Source organism: Canis lupus, chromosome 11 (assembly GCF_011100685.1).
Source record: "Canis lupus familiaris isolate Mischka breed German Shepherd chromosome 11, alternate assembly UU_Cfam_GSD_1.0, whole genome shotgun sequence".
In the NCBI taxonomy this organism is placed as follows: Eukaryota; Metazoa; Chordata; class Mammalia; order Carnivora; family Canidae; genus Canis; species Canis lupus.
The window spans coordinates 37,590,514-37,611,561 of record NC_049232.1 but is presented as its reverse complement, the minus strand read 5'-3'; the positions used below and the strand labels follow the sequence as shown (position 1 = coordinate 37,611,561).

General features: G+C 39.8%; 1 long non-coding RNA gene across 2 annotated transcripts in view; it reads right to left on the bottom strand.

Annotated features, from left to right (window-relative positions):
• Positions 1–2,845: 2,845 nt before the first annotated feature.
• LOC102156029 overlaps positions 2,846–21,048 on the bottom strand; it is a 56,264-nt gene continuing 38,061 nt past the window's right edge. Inside the window, exons 2-4 of one of the 2 annotated variants that reach the window (XR_005366800.1) lie at positions 9,377–9,434; positions 6,615–6,844; positions 2,846–3,308 (exon numbers count right to left, since the gene is read on the bottom strand). This is a non-coding gene — a long non-coding RNA (uncharacterized LOC102156029). The remainder of the gene's footprint in view (positions 3,309–6,614; positions 6,845–9,376; positions 9,435–21,048) is intronic. The other variant, XR_005366801.1, reaches the window with a different exon arrangement.

Sequence of the window (21,048 nt, the reverse complement as noted above, 5' to 3'; positions counted from 1 at the left end):
AGTTTCCCATTCACTAGTTCTGGGTGGGACCCAAGAATGTGCATTTCTAACAAGTTCCCCTCTGTTCTGGTCACCACACTGAAAACCAGGGGGCTAAAGTAGAGATACTAGGGAATAACTTTTTTCTCTATTCTCCCAAGTTTTAAAATGATTTCTCATTACTTGTATAATAGAAAAGGTATTTTACGGTTCATTTTTCCTACCTGCTCCCTGATCTAAATAATGGAACATTTTCATAGAAGGATGGACCTTGGTGAATCTGCTAAAAGAGAGAACAACTAATCTCCAAAGCAAAAGGGCCTGAGATTCATGAGCTCTGGTCTTTAACTGTGACAGATGTGAAATGAGGACCTGAAGAATCCCCTCAGGATTTTGAATACTTACCTAAAACACAAATTAATTGAAAACAAGTCTCTTTCCTGGTTCTTCATCCACCAACATAGAATGCCTATCCTGCTGTATATCAAAGAAACTCCCTTGGCAGAAAGAACTTTAAATCCTTTTAAAACTATGGTTAATTCTGCTGGGTGTCTCCTGGATCTCTTGTAAATCCACTATTTCTATTGAAGCCACAGTGTATACCTTTAAAGACCTTTAAGATGTTACCTTTGAAAGAGATTTGTTGAGCTCCTCCTACCAGCAGGCAGCATGGTAGGAGGCATCGGGCAATGGTAAAGTGAGATGCCAAGATACATATGGACTTCATCTTGAACCCCAAGGACCTTCCAGGCCAGCAATTTGGAAAACCCTTTCAGACATTTGCTGTGACTTGAATACAGAGAGATGAATGCACCAGACTTCAGAAAATGTCAAACATGAGTGCCCTCTTTGGTTGTAAAGAAGCTGTGACACGGGCTTTACAGAGAAACACAGAAGCACAATGCAAGGAAAGGGGAATCAAAGGTCCATGAGGAAGAACTTTGTTTTATAAAAGGTTGCTGTAATTCAACATGCTGCCCTCTCCTCCCCTGTGATCAAATCAATGTAAAATGGTAAATAAACCTAGATGGCTTGGGAAAGGTCCAATTAAATGAAACCCCACAGCACCTTACTAATTGGACAGGAAATTCATGGTCAGCAATAATTCCATCACATCATTTATGCACTACTTCTCCTTGCATTATGCCAAAGCTTCTGGCAAATACCAGACCTCTAGTTTGCACAGAGCTGCTGCGTCCCTAGTGCCTTTCAGAGGATCCCTCATCCCAAGGTGGCAGGGGATAAGCCGAAGCTCCCATCTTTTTCCCTTTCGCCCCAGACACCTTTTGTCCAGACCCCGCGAGGGCAAACTGTTCTGATTTTATGTGTAAGCTCACTGAGTGCAAGAAATGTAGCAAAACAAGTCATTAAATCCTGACACTTTATTTTACAGATGAGAAAAACAGAAGCCATGAAAATAAATAACTTCCTTATCCATCGTTAACTTTTTCTACTCCAGCCTCTAGCCTCAATTCAGGGCAGAGCCTCCAGTCAGTGTTAATAAATACAGACGGGAATGAAAAATGGAACAATTTATTACTGTCACTGATGCTGTATCCTTGTCACATTGGGTCTGATGTTCAAGAGCCTTCACCTGAAAGCCCTGCATTAAATCTTGGATTGTGCAGGACCCAAACAGTTGTCCTGATGTGAATAACACTTAACATAAGATTTTGGGTCCTTTGCATGCTGCCAGTAGCTTGGGCCCCCACTTAGCATAGACAGGGCAAACAAGCCCTTTCCTAGAGATGAGAAACCAAGGGAAGACACCTTCATTTCCTTGCTCCCAGGTTTGTCACCTACACCAACTCTACAACAAATATACAGAGAGAAGCACACTTTTGTCTCTCGGAGGTGGAATGCATAGGGCTTTATCCCCCCTTATCCCCGCTTCCCATAGTTCTCTTCAAAGTACAGGGGCCTCTCCCTGCAAAAACTTCTTCTTTTGGCTCAACCCTGTTAACCCAATCTCAGGAGAAGGAGGAGGGGACTTAACCAGATGGGTGGCTCACATTAGGCTCTTACAGCTGGGCCTCTTTTGTTAGTTTCATCCCAGCTGGAAATGCTTCAAACTTCCCTAGAAAAATCCTGCCAGCTCCAATGCCCAGCTCCAGTGCCACTCCTTTGAAGTGTATCCCCAAGCATCCCGAATGATTGTGTGACCACATGAACTTGGTCTAACATGTATTGATATATGATTCTTAAGTCTTTGAATGTAGGTTTTTATCTTTGTTTTTATAACTCGTAGCAGATAATATAGCCACTCACTAGATATGGGCCAACTGAAATTTTAAAAGCCTGTTGAATTTTATTTTTTTGAAGATTTTATTTATTTATTTGAGAGCATGCACAAGGAGGGAAGGAGAGGCAGAGGGAGAGGGACAAGCAGGCCCAGGCACCCCAAGACTAATGAAATTTTAAAAACTAGATCCAGCAGAGGGCCAGAAAGCCTGGAACTGGCTGAACTTCTCTCCATCTGTGCACACTGTCCTATGGTTATCATTGCTACTTCCCTGCTGTAGTCAAGCCTGGATCTCCAGGTTCTTGTCAATTCTGAGAGTCCCTGATGGCCTTCCCATAAATGACCCTTTGTTTATTCAGCCGCTACAGCTTTCTGTGACATGCAATCAACAAACTCCAAGTGATTTATCCCCTTTACCCCTCCTAAACCCTATAATAATTTTCTAATCCCAGTTCCATTTCTTGTTTGGATCTGGCAACTCAAATACATCAATTAAGCAACTGCAGTTCCTGCTAAGCTCTGCATTAGGGTTCCTTCTTAGATGAGGGAGTGGGCAGATTGAGTGACAAGGAATTTAGTCCCTTAGCAAGTGTCAGTTCTCCCTGTAAGACATTGACATTCTGATTTACAAATCAGACCTTTGGTTTATTTGATAGTATGTGTCAGGCTGCCAGGGCCGGAACCTCCCAAGCCCCTGGGAATTGGCAGCTAAATGCTGGTAAATAAATGCCAAGCAACTAGACTCTGAGACAGCAGTGCCCACTCCTAAAATGAGCACAACCTTAATTAAATATAAATTGTTAGGGCATCTTTACCATTGGCTTACTTTTTCTATTCCTGGATGGATGTTATCATCACCGATTCCAAAGGCCTGCTGTTACCCCTGAACTACCCTGATCTGGGTAGTCAGCCTGTTAAAGTCTTGTGATAAAGAGGCTAGGTTCTATTTCAGTAGATAGTGAGCCACGCAGAGAAAAGCCACTCCTTAGTCACAGTGTACATCCTACTCTGTCATCTCAACGATGCATTCTCTTGATGACGGAGAAGTCCAGGTGGGAACGGAAAGATAATTTCGTTCAGCAAACACCTGTCAACAATTTGAAGCATTGAAGCACTCAGAGTACAGTCTTCCAAAATTCTGTCAGCATCAGCTTTACATATGAAAAACAATAATGTATTCTACCTTATATTTTCAATATATTTTATATTAATTATATATTATGTTATAATATATATTTTTAATAAGACAAAAATACATATTAAAAGGGATAAAGAGTAGATAATTTGCATATCTAAATAAATCATTTACCTTTGGAGCCTTTTTGTTTTGCCTTTTAAAAACTTATTGGTGGTTTTATTAAATGTGTACAACTGGGGTCCCAGGTGCCTCAGTCAGTTAAGCGTCTGCCCTCAGCTCAGATCATGATCCCGGGGTCCTGGGATCAAGCCTCCCATTCTGCTCTCTGCATGGCAGGGAGCCTGCTTCTCCCTCTGCCTCTGCCTGCCACTCTGCCTACTTGTGCTGTTCTCTCTCTGTCAAATAAATAACTAAAATCTTTTTTAAAAATGTGCGCAACTGGGATGTCTGGGTGGCTCAGCGGTTGAGCGTCTGCCTTCGGCCCAGGGTGTGATCCCGCAGCCCTGGGATCGAGTCCCAGGGTGTGATCCTGGAGCCCCAGGATCGAGTCCTCGCATCAGGCTCCCCACAGAGAGCCGGCTTCTCCCTCTGCCTGTGTCTCTGCCTCTCTCTCTTGTGTCTCTCATGAATAAATAAATAAAATATTTTTTTAAAATGTGCACAACTTGTATTATCTCTGGCTCACACATACAAACTTGACTTCAGTGACAAGTCATATTAATGCTATTTTAAAATTGCATTTCAAACATGTAAGTTAACAGTCAAATACCACTGTCTTGAGATACTGATGTTCTTTTAAGATCCAGTCACAGGAAGTTTGCCAAATAAGGACTTCCTTAGAAAAAAGATCTTGAAAATGTTTTTCGTTTCCTATAAATAGAGTTGAGTTGAATGGGCCGGGGGTTGGACTTTGGACTGCAATTTTTAAGATACCCCTAACTCTGAAGGTGAATGACAGAGAGGAAATCCCACCACAGCTAGCAAGCATAAGACCGTTGAACACGCGTAATAGTAAGGAACCCCTTTGCTCTGTGGAGGCAGAACTGGCTACAGAGAGGAAGTGGGAAGAACAAAGACAGATGTCCCCATTGCACTCGCCACCCCTTCCCCCCTACACACACACCCACCAGGAGAAGTCCTGAGATGAAGAGAGAATCTGTCATTAGGTCGGGGGACAGCAAGGGATCTGCTCACCTTTTTTTATGCCAGGGAGTTGCAGACAACTTTCAAGAGAAAAGGGAAGGAGCCACTTAAATAGGCTTAAATGGTGAGTCATCGTGGAAATTTAAAGACTCACTGAGACCAGTCACTGAAGGAGGCAGGAAGGAAGGGACGAAAAGCCAAATGGAAAGGTCACCTGGTAAAAGAGGAGGAATGTCTCCTTCCCTGAACAGGGTAGTGGTGGGAAGGTGCGGAGGGATGAAGCCCTGATCAATGAGGAGAGGAAGTTCTGGCCACAGGCGGGACAGCAGTGAATGGAGGTAAGGGAGATGCCTGATGGCCCATATCCTCAGACTGTGACCACACAGCATTGAGGGCCATACCCCATCTGGCTACTTCACCACTTCTCCAGCCTGTGGCACCAGCACCCCCAGCAGTATTCTGATAGCCTTATCTGTGCTCAAAGTAGTGCCTTATAGTTTCCAGCCTCTGACCAGGTCTCTGCATGCACTTGTCCTCTTCCCTGGAAGAGTTTTGTCTTCTGCTTTACATCTGCATATCATTTAGATATCAATTCAAAAGGCTTCCCTGGCCTCCCAACAGACCCAAATCTCACCATTATAGTCTTTTAAAAACTAAGTACCACTCTCCTCTGATGCACTTCATATGGCTGTGATTTTGCACGTATTTGTGTGATTTTTATGTCTTTCTCCTCCCTTCTCACACCACTCTGCAAACCCCATCAGGGCACATATCGTCAGGGTTTGTGTCTCACTGCATGTCCAGCATATTATTGAGGGCCTAGCATACAGGAGGTGCTCTACATGGCATTTCACGAGTGAATGAATGAATGAATGAATGAATGATGAGTGGGTAGAGAAGCTTTTGGAAATAAGACTTAAAAAAAATTAAGGTGTTTCTGAGGAACAGTGATGGCCTAGTTTCATGTGCCCAGCTAACCATGATGTAGGGTCCCACAAATCAATAGGAAGGCTGCTGAGTGGCCAGCGCATGAAAATCGGTGAATGGATGACAAAGTATACACTAATAAGGAAAATGTGTGTGAAAGAATTTCAATCTAAAATGGATCCAGAGGCTATAAAATGGAAAAATCTCACCCATGTGCCCTTAGGGAAAGAAAATTTAAGGACTGAGAGACTGATTTCCCATAAATGTCTGATTTACAGAAAACTGATAATGTTGGAATGTTCTTAAATGGTAGGGAGTTGGTTGGGGGTTTCATCGTATCAGCTTTGGGAAGTTTTGTTTATGGTTTCCAGAGGTAAGAACACGAACTCACCCAGGGAGGCCTGGTCTCATGAAATTGGCTGAATTGAACTTTATTTGTATGACTAGACTGGTTTTTGTCTGGTTGGAGAATTTTTCAAAGCTGGTTTCCATTTGTTTTTTATTTTGACTAACTGAACTCACTCCTCTTTTCATACTCTGCCCATAATACAGCCTATCCCTAACCCTCAACAGACCTGCCTGTAGCTGACCACAGAGAATGTGTTGGGAATTGTAACTCCTCTGCTATTCCTGAATAATTCATCTTTTTGACAAGTTTGAGCTTGCCTTGGTTTACCACTTCTTTTAGGCTGACATGTGTTATGAACCCAAGGGAGGAGTCCTGGTGAAAAGGCTTCATGGGGGTAAGGGTGGGGTGAGACAAGGATCCGAAATTAACTTTCAACCTGTCTCAAATTTCATCATTCATGGAGTCTCAGGATAGAACAATAGATAGACATTCAAGCCTGAGCCCAGACATACAAGAAAAGAACTCTCAAATTCAGAATGAAGATGAGAAAAGAACCTGTAACCAATAAGACATTATAAGACGTACAGGTGTCACAGCATGAGGGAAGGGCAGGGTAGCTGACGCCCATATATAATAGTACAACCTTCCATCTATCTGCACATGACACAAAGCCCCACCCTTTCAAGACTCCTTCTGAAGCTACCCTTACTACTTTTCCCCCCAGAGATCTTCCCCAAGTATCCAGTCCTGTAGTGCTCAAAATGTAGCCCCCAGACAAGCAGCAGCAGCAGCAGCACCTAAAAATTTGTTAGATTAGTGAATTATTGACACCCTACCTCTGACCTGCTGGTTGGACAACTCTGGTATGGGGTCCTGTGATCTGATGTAACCAGTCCTCCAGGTCCTCGCGAGGCTCCAGGTTGAGCGCTGGTCTCCCACCAGTTGCAGTGGGAATGCTGAGAAGGGTGGGAGTTTTGGGCCAGGAAGCTCAGACAGCCACATGGAAGTTTTCCCCTTTATAAGCCCATTGCATCCTCACAATGGGCAGGTTATTTTTATTTCTATCCTATAAGAAAAAAAATTAAGGGAAAATTACTAAGCAGTTTAACCAGAGATGTGGGGCCTTTATCAGTTTGCTAGGGCTGCTATAACAAATCACCCCAACCTGGGTAGCTTGAAACAACAGAAATCCACTCTCTCACAGTTCTAGAAGCTAGCCATCCCCACTCAAGGAGTCAGCAGGGTTCATTCCTTCTGAGGGCTGTGAGGGAGAATCTGTTCTGTGCCCTCCATCTACTTCTGGTGACAGCTAGCAATCCTTGCTGTTCCTTGGTTTCTAGATGCTTTCACTCCAGTCTCCATCTCTGTCTTCCCACAGTGTATTCCAGACCATGTGTGTCTGTGTCTAAATTTTGCTCTGATAAGGGCACCAGGCATATTGAGTTAAGGTCTCACTCTATTCCAGTAGGGTCTTGTCTTAATTTAGCTCATTACATCTGCAACAAACCTATTTCTAAATAAAGTCCCATTCTGAGGTACTGGGGATTAGGATTCATTTGAGAACACACCTCATTCCTCAGCATTCTTCACTTCCCCTACCTTAGGAACACTTGGTGGATTTCCACACTTGGTGGATTTCCTCATCTGATGCCACTGGTGGAGAAACTCACAAAGAGGGCTACCTTACCCCCCGTCACAGTGTGTGTCCCCAAAACAGTGATGTTTACATCCATCCACAAGGTATTTTCTGAGACTCTTCTTTCCCATTCTGTAGCTGGTGCCCTTAAACACAATAGTTTCCTCCTTTCTCTTGGATTAATATCTACCGATTTAAAGACATAGTTTAGAGTAGAGAACATAATACCCATCATCCATACCACAATCCTCTGTGTTCGCTTTGGCTGTAGCTGTGTCAAACGACCCAACCAAGGTAGTAGGGGACACACCTAGAGGAAAGGGGATCTAAATTCAAGACTATAAATTCAGAACCACTCTGGAGTTTTGGATAAGCTTTTTTGGACTCACAGATCTTCCTAAAGAGAAACTGAAGATGTTTGTAATCTACTTATGAGTAACTTGGACCTTTAGGCATTAAACAGGAAGGGAGAAGGAGTTCACAATTCCGTATCCACCAGCTCACCACTCACACCTGCCTTCAGTAAGCCCTGTTAGCCAGAGGTGCACCTTGTACTTCAATGATGTCTGTTTAAGAATCATGTTAGCCAAACAGTGCCCAAGTGGTTCAGTCGGTAGAGCATCTGACTCTTAGTCTGGGCTCAGGTCATGATCTCAGGGTCCTGGGATCGAGTCCCCCCTTCCCCTGCCTTAGGCTCCCTACTCAGCCAGGAGTCCTCTTGTCACCTTTTCCTTCTGCCCCTTCCTCCTCATGTTCTCTCTCTCTCTCTCAAATAAATAAATAAATAAATATTAAGAAAAAAAAAAGAATTGTGCTAGCCAAAAAATGATAGAGCATTCGGACCTAGATTTTATCATGAAATTCTTTTAAGTACAAGTAAACATTGAGAGATCTACACTGGACAATATTTTGAAAGCTCCAGATAGTTCCATGAATTCAATTAAAGTGCGGAAGAAACTAAATGAAAGGATCAACCCCAAAATAATCATCACTTCTAATTTCCTCCACTTCATTGAACATAAACTATCATCAAATTTTCAGTTGGATTCAGGGAGAGGCATTGATATGTATTCTGCAATCAAATTGTTCTCTCTCATTTAGCTTGCATTTGTCTAATATTTTATATTATGTAAAAAACCAAATATGAACTTTTAAATTTTTTGAAATCTCTTTTAATACTTTGAAAATTATCATTCTGGTTGGTTATTGCAAGATTGCTGGAATATTAATTTTTCTCACCATATTTTATAGTGATAAGTTACTTAAAAACTCCTTATCTCAACTATTCAAGATGAATGTCAGCTATTTTAAGAAAAATTTCCAAAACGAACCTAAGACCCAACAGGAAAATGTACAAAGAATATGAGTTCACTGAAGTTATATAAATAATCATTATGTGTATGAAAAAATCCAGTTTCACAAGAAATGGTATTAAAATAAATAATTCCAAGTTCAGTGTATTGGCCAAGATTTTAAATGTAATATTTACTTTAATGAAGACATTGTGAAACAAATGTCCTATATACTTCTAGGCTGAGTTAAATTGGTACAATTAATGAAAAGCAGCTTGGCACCTCATGTCAACTTAAAAACTGTACCCTTAACTTTATATCCAAAAAGTATCTTACTTAAATAGAAATTCAGGCAATTAGCCATTAGGGAATTGCAAATCAACACTATAATAAGATAACACTTCACATCCGCAAGGATGGCTACTATCAAAAAGATATATAATAGGGGCACCTGGGTGCTCAGTGGTTGAGCATCTGCCTTAGGCTCAGGTCATGGTCCTGGTGTCCCAGGATCGAGTTCCACATCAGGCTCCCTACGGGGAGCCTGCTTCTCCCTCTGCCTATGTCTCTGTCTCTCTTTCTGTGTCTCTCATGAATAAATAAACAAAATCTTTTTTAAAAAAAGATAATAATAATGTTGGTGAGGATGTGGAGAAATTGAACCGCTTACGCATTGCTGGTGGGAATACAAAACGGTGAGGCCACTTTGGAGAACAGCCTGGTGATTCCTAAAATGGTTAAATATAGAGTTACCATTTGACGCAGCATTCCCAATCCTATGTGCATACCCATGAATAATCAAAACATATGTCCACACCAACTTTTACATAAATGTTCATACCAGTACTATTCAAAATAGCCAAAAGTGGAAACAATGCAAGTGTCCATCAACTGATGAGTAGACGAATAAAATGTGGTGTAGCCATATAAATGGATGTGTATAACACTATCTGGCAATAAAAGAAATGAAGTACTGATACATGCCATGATAAGGATGAACCTTAAAAATAGTATGCTAAATGAAATAAGCCTATCACAAAGAACTACATATTATATAATGCCATTTATATAAAATGTCTAAAATAGGCAAATCTTTGAAGATGGAGAGTGGATTAGTGGTTACCTTGGGCTGGAGGTGGGAGACAGATAGAGGGATTGGGGTTGATGTCTAAAAAGAAGGCTTTCATTTGAGGGTAATGAAAAAGCTCTAAAATACACTGTGGTGAAGGATGTACAATTGGTTCCAAATCCCAGATTTGCCATTTTGTGGTTATAGGATTACCTCTCCCACTCAGTGTTCTCCGGCATTGTCTTCCTCAAAACCTCAACCCCTCTCCAATTCTCAGCGCCAAATAAAACTCTCCATACCCAGCCTGCTGTCTCCTGTTATGCTTCTTTTCCATCTGCCCCTCTTCTTTTGTCTTTCCCAGAATCCAATTGGTGGATTCCCAGTGCCTGGAGCCACAACATAGCACGTAGGACCTGAGCTAGCACAGAGAACTACCCTTAAAGAGGATGGAAAAGAGCCAGCAAGGAACATCCCCTCTGGTTAGCAAAGCACAGGAAGGCTATAAGCATCACACGATTGTAATTTGGAAGTCCAGTTTCCAAAAAGAGAGTCGAGAGGTTCATTTCTTTCTTTTTGTCTGGATACCCTTCCCCGCTCTCTTCTTGTCTCTCTTTCCCCTCCCAGCTCCTGTCCATTGAAATCAGCCTGCATCCAGGTGATACACAAATGCCTTCCCATATCAGCTCAGGAAGGCGAACCCAACTTCTCTGGTCCAGCACAGCCTGGTTGGAATCACTTAATTCATTCTCAGGGTTCTTAGTGGCATCAGTGGGAAGGTATGAGTCAAGGTCAAAACACACATTCTAAAGCGGAAGCTAGTAAGAATCCATCACATAAAATATTAATAGCTACTATTTGAGAATCTTTCTGTGTATGACATTTTATGGACATTACCTCATTTAGTCTTCATACAGCTATATGCTATAGGGATTCTTATCCCCATTTTATGGATGAGGACTTTGCAATTTGGACAAATCAAGTAACTTTGCCCATGGTTACAATTTGGAAAGAAGTGGAGGAATTCAAACCTCACTCTGTGTGTCTCTAAGAGCTCTTCTTCCACCAGCTTTGCTTCTGCCCCAGAACAATGTGCCTAGACACAGGCTTGGCTTCCAGAATAATGTCCAGGACCCAACGCAACTTGGAAAAGGAAAGCCTTTCAGAGGCTAAACTGATAAAGTACAAGAATGAAGCTCTCTGGTGGTCTGCATGATGAAGATTAGAATTTGAGGAAGGTCGAGTTGGGGAGGCTTATATGTTAGGAGACTTTCACTTGACATTTGTTAAAGATAGGCTTTTTTGAAGACAGATGGTTGCTGGTGTGGACTAATCCATCCTCTCCATATTGATTCAATTCCTCCTCACCCAAGTTTGTCTACACCAAAGGATGGACCATATTCAGATGTCTTCTTTTACCGGCCCACATTCCTTGGCCCCTGTTGTAGAGGATATGCCTGTAGTAATTTATTTTTCTCTTCTGAACAGTTTGGAGCTGTTACCATAAGGCCACTAAAAACATTCTTAAAAATAAATAAATAAATAAATAAATAAATAAATAAATAAATAAATAAATAAATATAAAAACATTCTTGTCCGTAGCACTCTTGACACTCAAATGCAAACATGCAAACATACCTGTTGAATATTTACCCAGGAATAGAATTGCTCAGTTATGGAATTGCTTATACACATCGCATATGCTCAATTTTATTAAATAACTACAAATTGTTTTACCAAATGGTTGTACCAATTCAAGAGTTCACCAGCAGCTTTTGATAGCTTCCTTTGTTCCTCACTGGAACTTGGTATTGTCAGTCATTTTGACTAGCTGTTCTGTTTGATACATAATGGTATCTCACAATTTTAATTTGCATTCCCTGTATTATTAATGAAGTGGTGAGCATCTTTTTATATTTTTATTGGCCATTAGAAAATTCTCATTGGTGAAATATTGTTTAAATCTATTGCTCATAATGGATTGTCTTTTTTAATTGATTGTAGACAATCCCAATATTTTCTAGAATTAATCCTTTGGTCAGCCCTTTTTCACAGTGTCCTTCTCAGGGTTGGGTATTAGGGCTATGCTGGTATCATAAATCATATTTGGTATGATCCCTTTTGTCCTAATCTCTGAGAGAGTTTATATAATATTAGTGGTATTTCTTTCTTAAATGATTGGGAATTCACTACTAGGGTAACAGGCCCAAAGTTTTTCCCGTGGGAAATAAATGATAGGGTTAGTATTTCTAATACTTGCAGAGCTATTTCTTCTGTATCAGATTTATTATTTTCCATGGAATTAGTAAATTTCATCTACATTTTTTAAAAGATTTTATTTATTTATTCATGAGAGACACAGAGAGAGGCAGAGACATAGGCAGAAGGAGAAGCAGGCTCCATGCAGGAAACCCAATGATGGGACTCGATCCTGGGACCCAGGGATCACTCCCTGAGCTGAAGGCAGATACCTAACCGCTGAGCCACCCAAGCGTCCCATTTAATATACATTAAAAAAATATTTTATTCATTTATTTTTTTAGAAAGAAAGAAAGAGAGAACACAAGTGGAAGGAAAGAGAGGCACAAGCACACTCCACGCTCAGTGTAGAGCTAAGGGCTTGACTTCACAACCCTGAGATCATGACCTGAGCTGAAATCAAGAGTCAGGTGTTCAACTGACTAAGCCACCAAGGTACCCCAATTTTATCTACATTTTTAAATATATTGACATCATGTTGGTCCTTATATTCCATATATTTAATGTTGATAAGTTCTATATTGATGTTGCTTTCTTCATTCCTGACATTGGTTATATTCATCTTCTTTCTCCCCCTTTATTTTTCTTGATCTGTCTGAGTTTTTCCAATTTCGTGAGTTTCTTAAAAGAAGCAATTTTTGCTTTATTGATTTTCTCTATTTTATATTTGCTATTACATTAATTTTTTATCTTACTCTTATTTTTTCTTTCCTTATACTTTTTCTTTAAAGATTTTATTTATTTATTTATTTATTTATTTATTTATTTATTTATTTATTTATGACACAGAAAGAGAGACAGAGGCAGAGGGAGAAGCAGGCTTCCCCAGGAAGGCCAATGTGGCATTTGATCAGGTACCGGGGATCATGCCCTGAGCCAAAGGCTGATGTTTAACCACGGAGCCACCCAGGCATACCTTTCTTTCCTTATACTTTAAGGTGGTATTCTTTTCTAACTTCTTGTCATGATGGTTAGCTCATTAATATCCAGCCATCTTCATTTACAGAGTGACAAATTTCCCTTTAAGCGTGGTTTTAACTGTAACCCACCAGATTTCAATACATAATAATTTAAATATTCTATTCAAACTATTTTCTAATTCCTTTTATAATTTTTGCCTTGATCCATGGGTGATTTAGAAGAGTATTGCAATATTTTATAAATGTCCCTTTATAATTTATTTCTAGCTTAATTCCATGGTGGACGCAAAACATACTCTGTTCCATCAGAATCTTTTGAAATTCTTGAGATTTGTGTCAGGCTTCAGCATATAGTAAATTTTTGTAAATGTGCTGTATGTTTTTGAAAATCATGTACCTTCTGTTTTTGTGGAGTCCAATACTCCATGGTTGTTTGCCAACTAGGTTGTTTAATTTTCTATGTCCTTTTTAATTTTTGTCTGTCTTACCAATAACTGACACTGTTGTGTTAAAATTTCCTACTATGAATATAAATATTTCTTCTTGAACTTTTTTTACTCTGAGGTTATTAGTGACGTAAAATTTAGCTTTATTATACACACCTGGTGAGTAAAATCTTTTATTCTATTAATCATAACCTTTATTTTAAATGCTTTTTAATTGTTTTTTAAATTTATTTCTTCATGATAGTCACAGAGAGAGAGAGAGAGAGAGAGAGAGAGAGGCAGAGACACAGGCAGAGGGAGAAGCAGGCTCCATGCACCGGGAGCCGGATGTGGGATTCGATCCCGGGTCTCCAGGATCGCGCCCTGGGCCAAAGGCAGGCGCTAAACCGCTGCACCACCCAGGGATCCCCTAGGTGTATCTTTTATAGACCTTATACATTTTAATCTAGTTTGAAATTTTTTTAACTTAATTAGATCACTTAGTTTATTTACATGTAATATAATTTCTGATGTATTTGGTTTAAAACTATAATTTTACTGTGTTCTCTGCTTGTTCCACTTCTTTATCTTCCTCTTTCCTGATTTTCTTAACTTGCTTGGATTGACTCAGTGTTGTTACATTTTTTGTTATTACATTTTTTTCCTACTATCAGTTTCAAGGTTATAAGCCTTTTGACTATCCTTTTTAATGGTTAAAAAGTTTAAAATATACATTCTTGACTTACTAGCATGCAATATTCATCAGCACTCTTGCCCTCCTCTTGGACAAAGCAATGACTAGAATACTTCACCTCCATTTACCAGCCTCCAGATGTAGGTCTATAAGACATTTTTATTATTGTTTTATACAGCCAATATTCATTCAGATTTATTCATAAAGCCACTTTCTATTGCTCTTTCTTTCTTCCTGCTTCTCCTACCTTCCATCTGGGAACATTTTTATCCTGCCTAAAAAATAGCCTTTGGAATTTTCTTATGATTAGGTATACTGGTGATATATCTTCTATGTTTTGTTCATCCGAAAATGTTCATTTCCTTTGCATTCTTTAAGGATGAAAATAGAATTTTAGGTTGGCATTTATCTTCTTTCACCACTTTATTATAGTTTTTCATTTTCCTCTGGATCCCTTTATTTCTTATACAAAGTCAGCCCACAGTCAAATTTCTGTACTGTAAGGGTAATATGTCTTCATCCTCCCCACCCCTGGCTACTTTTAAGATGTTCTGTTTGTTGTTTGTTTTCATCAGTTTAAATGTGATGTGCATAGGTATGATGTTCCTTTCTTTTTTTTAAATTTTATTTATAGTTTATAGGACTTCTTAATCTGTGCCTTGATATTTTCACTGGTGTTGTATGCTGCTTAGTCATTATAGCTTCAATTAATTCCTTCTATAACATTCTTTGTAGGACTACAGTTACTCATATCCTAGACCTTATCACTACATTCTCTGTATATTTTACCTTCTCCTTTGTATTTTTTACCCTTTTGTCTTTCCATGCTTCATCCTTGTTTATCTCTCATTAATTATGTGTTCAAATTTTAATTCATTAGTTGTTTGAGCTATATATAAAAATAGAATTGACTTTTTATGTAGAGTTTTTATTCAATTAGCTTATAAATTTACTGATTATAATAGTCTAAATATTCTTTTGAATTTTCTTCATGAATGCCAACATGTGGTATATAACTGACAGTTACTTCTCCCTTTCCAAAGTTTTATTTCTTTTTCCTGACTCAACTAGCCTGACAAGGACCTTCAGTGAAATGGTGAATAACAGTGATAAAAGCAGGCATCCTGGGATCCCTGGGTGGCGCAGCGGTTTGGCGCCTGCCTTCGGCCCAGGGCGTGATCCCGGAGACCCGGGATCGAATCCAACATCGGGCTCCCGGTGCATGGAGCCTGCTTCTCCCTCTGCCTGTGTCTCTGCCCCTCTCTCTCTGTAACTATCATAAATGAATAAAAATTAAAAAAAATTTAAAAAGCAGGCATCCTTTCATTTTCCCTTGATCTCAGAGGAACGTTTTTAATATTCCCTCATGAAGTACTATATTTACTTATTCTTACTTTGTAGGTATCCTTTATTCTATTTTTAAAATTCCCATCTTTTGCCAGTTTTGCTAAGAGTTTTTTATGAACATGATTGAATTCTATCAAAATATTTTGACTGCATCTATTGAAACAATCATTTTATTTCCTTTATTCTTTGGTGACTTGATTCTCAAATACCTAAAAAACTTTCATTTCTGGGAAACGAACAACTTGGTCATACTGTGTATGCACTTTTTGCATATTGATGGATTAGATTCACCAATATTTTATTTTGGATTTTTGCATCGCTGTTCCTAAGAATAATTGGCCTATCATTTTCCTTTCTTGTAATATCTTTTTCAGGATTTTTGTTTGATTCCTTCAGACATTTGAAGGCACAGCATTCTAGAATCATCTTAGCACAATTTCAGGACTAGAGATAATTCCAACCTGACTGCATTTCCTGAGGGCACCAGGCTGATCCCGGTTTGCCTTTATTTCTAGGTTATGATCCTCTAGATGTCAACTCAAAACATGGACTTACCCACCACCATCACTGTGGCAGGTGTTAGGCTTCAAATTTTGTCTTCCTCAACTCTGGAAGTTTTAAAAAGTATTGATTGGCTCTCAGCCTGTCAGGTGCCTTTTCTAAAATTTGCAAAGCTCCTCATGGAAAAGCAGCTCCCAAAACCATGTTCATCTCTCTAGATTTCCATCATTTCCCAGGATTTTGGTCTAGCAGTTTTTCATTGCCTTGAGTCTCCAACGCTTTGAAGAGGATTTATAAAAGTATTGTGTTGAATTTATCATAGTGAGCACTGAATAATGTATATAATTGTTGAATCATTACATTGTACCCCTGAAACTAAAATAACACTTAACATTAATTATACTTGAATTAAAAACATTGGAGGACGCCTGGGTCTCAGTGGTTGAGTGTCTGCCTTTGGCTCAGGGCATGATCCCAGGGTCCTGGGATCGAGTCCCACATCAGGCTCCTTGCAGGGAGTCTGCCTGTGTCTCTCATGCATAAGTAAATAAATCTTCAAAAAAATGTATTTAGCACTACTACTTGCATTGGTCTTAGCAAAAGTTTGACCCAATGTTTTCTACACCATCACTGGAATCAAATGTTCCAGGTTGTTTTTAAGCAATTCAGTGGTTGCATAAAAAAAGGTTCTAAGATTTACTTGTGGTCACTAAAACATTCACTTCACAAAGAAATAACTGCCTTTCTCCTGCATACTGCAAAGGGTATTAGATTCAAAGTAAAGTTCAAAAAAATAAAAAATATCATTGATTATAGACCTGAAAAAGAATTTATCTATTGAATAATTTTATCCATGAAACAGTTTTCTTAACAGAGAAATCAATTTCTTCATTGCTGGAAAGGAATAAAGAACTGTGTTTATAGTGCCTAGAAACAATATATAAGATGTATCTTTTTTTAAAAAAGATAATAGGTTGGCATTTATGTGGGTGCAATGTAACTACGATGGGACTGAATGATAACTACTACCATTAATAATATCATTAAAATAATCAACCCCTTAATAAATGTCCACATTAGCTTGGTGGGTACTGGCTCTCAACCAATTCTCATGTTAAAAGAAAAGAAGGGGACCCCTGGGTGGCTCAGCAGTTTAGCGCCTGCCTTTGGCCCAGGGCATCATCCTGGAGTCCGAGGATCGAGTCCCACATCAGGCTTCCTGCATGGAGCCTGCTTCTCCCTCTGCCTGTGTCTCTGCCTCTGTCTCTCTCTCTCTCTCATGAATAAATAAATAAAATCTTTAAAAAAAGAAGAAAAGAAAGAAAGAAAGAAAGAAAGAAAGAAAGAAAGAAAGAAAGAAAGAAAGAAAGAAAGATTAATGAATCAGGATCAGAGTCAGAAATAACATCCCCTACCTCATCCCCAGCCAGAAAAAATTAGAGTAGGTCTGGTGAATGACCACATTCCACAAAATGCCCTTTTGTTTAGATTTAGTCTTATTTCTACATCTTCAAATAGGTGTTTCCATTTAATAAGATGTTCTCTAAAAAGAGGAGACAACTAACAGTCTGTGTGCAAATGGAGTGTTAAAATAAGCTTCAAAGAAATCACTTGAGAAGACTCCCTGCCTGATGATCTATAATGCATGCACTTTCCTTCCATTCCTGCAGAGGAGCAGAAATGAGGCTCTTGCTGCCTAATAAATACATTCACAGAAAACATCACCCAATCCTTAGCAATCTCAAGAGTCAAAAATGAAGCTTTAGGGATATCCGGGTGGGTCAGCAATTGAGCAACTGCCTTCAGCTCAGGTCATCATGCCGGGATCCAGGGATCAAGTCCCACATTGGGTTCCCTGCAAGGAGCCTGCTTCTCCCTCTGCCTATGTCTCTGCCTTTCTCTGTGTCTTTCATGAATAAATCAATAAAATCTTAAAATATATAAGGCTTTAAAAAAACTTTAGGAACAAGGAATATGGAAGCAAAGTATATAGTATCCTGGAACGGAGCAGTGCAGTGACTGTCTTCCCATTATTCCAGCATGTTGTGACAACCAAAGTATTTGAATTTTCCCAGAGCTCTGATGCTGTGGGATAAAATGATCAATCAGTTCCATGTCATGACCAACGTAGAAAAAATCATATCTTAGAAGGTAATTGGTGAACATATGATTTAATCTAATCATTGGTGTTTTATCATCAGTGTCAGTGAATATTTATGGAGTTCCAAGAAATGTTTAGCCATGCATGCAAACACTTGCAGTAAAAAACAGAGAAGATTCAGTCCTTTCCCCCTAGGACATTCCATTCAAAAAGAGGAAGAAGTATATTTCTTTCTACAGGCAGATATCACTTTTATTTTTCTTTCTCCAACATAGGGATTCTTAGCATCTGCACTCTAAATGAAGATTATACTGATGGGATTTAAATGTGTTTTTGCAGAAATGGGGAAGAAAGCCAGCTTGAGGACTATGTACAAAGATGTTGTTCCAACTAAAGGGAATTTAAGACATCATGAATTGCAGAGCAAGAACTACATGCAACCAGGGGTCATGAAATCAGACACTGGGGATGCAGGCCAGGTCACATCCGTGAGAAGACAGGCTCTTTCCATTTCTTCCTGAAGTTTGAGACCCTTTCAGTTTGTTTTTTGTTTTCATAGACCCATGATTTCAGAAAAATATTTCTTTAAGAAAAATCTACCAGCAAGTCTGATGATAAATGGTAATCAATCCCCAGGCTCGGAGTGGGAAGTACATAGAGCAGAGTGGCAAGGGAAGATCCAGGGTTCAAGGAACCTAAAACTTACAGGATTATGGAGTCCTCATTAAGAAGAAAATACAAAATTACAAATACAATATTAGAGGGTAGAGGGCCTTGCAGAGCAGCAGGGTCCTGACACCTGAACTTCCTTATCTTTAAAGTATATGTACCTCTGCTGTGTGTGTGTGAGGATAGCCTCTCCTCAACCCCTGCTGATGGATCCCCTTGGGGAAAACCACCAGACTGACCAGAGGTTCTGATATTTTAAGAATAGCCAGAAATCTGGAGGTTTATGAGAAACTTCCCCCATTCTTAAATATTGACAAGAAATTAAAAAAAAAAAAACTCTGTAAAACTCAGACTTTGGGCATTACACTGGTAATGCTAGAAATTGAGTTATGCAGTAATTGGGATCAAAGGAAGATTGTTGCCCAAATTATTCAGCTGCACCCCTTCAGGTAGGTGGGGTGGGGCTGCCTTAACTGGAGTAGTGGCTGTTACAGAAGCCACACACGTGGAAGGATTTGGGGTGAGGAGCTTGAGAAGAGGGTGCACACATCAAGGAAATGTTAGGACAGAGCAGCAGAAGGAGATGACAGATTGAATGTAGGAGGAGAAAGAAAAAAACTACTTCCAGACCCCTTCCTTTGGAAACAGATGGAAGTGGAAGTGTGGCCCCTCACACACACAGTGATTTGATAGCTGGGAAGGCTTTAAGGCAGCATTTTTATGGTGTAGTTCACAGGCCATCTGATTCTGGAATACCTGGTGTACTTGCACAAATGCAGATGTCTGGGCCCAACCACAGAAAGTCGTGTATAAGTTCCTATGGAGACCAGGAATGCTCACTTGAACAAGCTGCAGGTGATTCTTGGACTACATGACATTTGAGAAATGATGGAAAGATCCTTTTAAAAAATAATAATAATAATAACCAATCTGGACAAGAGCTCCTTATGGGAATGGATGCATGTAGAAGCTTCCAGAATTCTAGTTACCTGAATTGGTACTTTCAGAATGTATTAGTAAACTGTTCTGCAATCATTCATGGCCTTCTCCCTGGCCTGCACACTTTGAATTCTGAACCTGAACAGCTCTCCAAGCTGCCAAGCAGAATGAGCCACTGACAATTTAAGAATACCTTGTAAGCTCAACAAGCCAGGTCCCTGAAGATTTGACCCTGTGACTTCCTCCTTGACATCCTTGCTGACACATTGCAGTGTCAGCTGTATTTTGTTGACACTTAGCAGATGAAGTGTTCTGAAAAAACCCAAGGTCTACTTGATATAAATTACAAAATGCTTACCAAGGACAATGTAAATACCTGGGCTTCTTATTAACACATTCTTGATTAGACTAATTTTGTAAGTCTTGTGTGAAAGAAAAGTTTGCTGATGTTTCTGTGATACAGTAAGGGTGTGCATCCATGTGGAAAGACCACAGGAAACCCCCTTTCCCTAAACATCTCAAATGCCCTGCCACATGCCCCTGACCTCAAGCCCTTTGGGATGTACTTCCCTAATTAACATGCATAGTTTGACATCATCTGTTTATCTACTTTCTTTACCCATTGGAATTTTAACTCTTTAAGAGTAGAGACCATATCTTATTTAATAATAAGTCACTATCAACTAACCGGGAAAGAAGGGTAAACGTCATTAAGGCCTCGGGAGAAGGGAAGATAATGTGAGATACTGGAGAACTGAAAAGCCAGATTATAACCTGATAAAGGCAGACGCAGGATGGGACTGTCTGGCTCATTAGGTCTTTCTAAATAATCCAAGCCTGAGACAAGATAGGGCCCATGTACAAAGGTAATCTCCATACCTGTCCAGCTCTGGCAGATTAAATCTCAAATATCTTCCTCACTCCTACAATGGCTCACTGTGCCTCCTTATCAACTATGTTATCAGTTCTCTGGATTTAATTATTAGCGCTATTTTTAATTTTACTTCCTGATTCCTATTCTCTTCTTTTCCCTCCTCCACTGGATAATTATAGGAGGAACTTCCAAATCACACCTTCTAACTCAACTTGCTCCCAGTGGCTATCACTCTTGTATCCTGACGAGTCATGAATGGGGCTCAGGTAGTGATGGAGGTAAGTGTTCAAACAGAAGGGGAGGGGTGCCCGGGTGGCTCAGTCAGTTGGGTGTCTGTCTTCGGCTCAGGTCATGGTCCCAGGGTCCTAGAATCAAACCTCCCATCAGGCTCCCTGCTCAGTGGGGAGCCTGCTTTTCCCTCTCCCTCTGCCTGCCCTTCTGCCTACTTGTGCTTTCTCTATGTCAAATAAATAGATAAATCAAATCTTTGAAAAAAAATACCAAAGAGAAGGGGGGATGGGAAGGATATATCATGACCGGAAGATCC